This window comes from Galeopterus variegatus, unplaced genomic scaffold (genome assembly GCF_000696425.1).
Source record: "Galeopterus variegatus unplaced genomic scaffold, G_variegatus-3.0.2 Scaffold1006, whole genome shotgun sequence".
Taxonomy (NCBI): domain Eukaryota; kingdom Metazoa; phylum Chordata; class Mammalia; order Dermoptera; family Cynocephalidae; genus Galeopterus; species Galeopterus variegatus.
Window position 1 is genome coordinate 95,290 of NW_007727117.1, and position 955 is coordinate 96,244.

The following is a 955-nucleotide window of genomic DNA, read 5'->3' on the forward strand; positions in this document are numbered from 1 at the left end:
TCTAGGTCCATCCATGTCATTGCAAATGGCAGTATTTCATTCGTTTTTATAGCAGAGTAGTATTCCATTGTGTAGATGTACCACATTTTCCATATTCACTCATCTGATGATGGACATTCGGGCTGGTTCCAACTCTTAGCTATCATAAAGAGTGCTGCAATGAACACTGGAGAACAGGTATACCTTCAACTTGATGATTTCCATTCCTCTGTGTATTTTCCCAGCAGTGGGATAGCTGGGTCATATGGTAGATCTATCTGCAATTGTTTGAGAAACCTCCATACCATTTTCCATAGAGGCTGCACCATTTTGCAGTCCCACCAACAATGTATGAGAGTTCCTTTTTCTCTGCCACCTGGCCAGCATTTATCATTCACAGTCTTTTGGATACTAGCCATCCTAACAGGGGTGAGATGGTATCTCACTGTGGTTTTGATTTGCATTTCCTGAATGCTGAGTGATGTTGAGCATTTTTTCATGTGTCTGTTAGCCATTCATATATCTTCCTTTGAGAATTGTCTACTTAGCTCTTTTGCCCATTTTTTAATTGGGTTACTTGTTTTTTAGTTGTAAAGTTGTTTGAGTTCTTTGCATATTCTGGATATTAATCCTTTGTCAGATGTATATTTTGCAAATATTTTCTCCCACTCTGTTGGTTGTCTTTTAACTCTGTTAATTGTTTCTTTTGCTGTGCAGAAGCTTTTTAGTTTGATATAATCCCATTTGTTTATTTTTCCTTTGGTTGCCCGTGCTTTTGGGGTCACACTCATGAACTCTGATCACAGTCCTACTTCCTGAAGTGTTTCTCCTATGTTTTTAAAAAGTTTCATTGTTTCAGGGTGTATATTTAATTTTTTAATCCATTTTGATTTGACTTTAGTGTATGGTGAAAGGTATGGGTCTAGTTTCATTCTCCTGCATATCGATATCCAGTTCTCCCAGCACCATTTGCTAA

General features: G+C 37.7%; 1 protein-coding gene across 1 annotated transcript in view; it reads left to right on the forward strand.

Moving 5' to 3' along the window:
• Nucleotides 1–955, forward strand: part of ROBO1 (roundabout, axon guidance receptor, homolog 1 (Drosophila)) — a 415,298-nt gene that overhangs the window by 65,181 nt on the left and 349,162 nt on the right. The window lies entirely within an intron of this gene.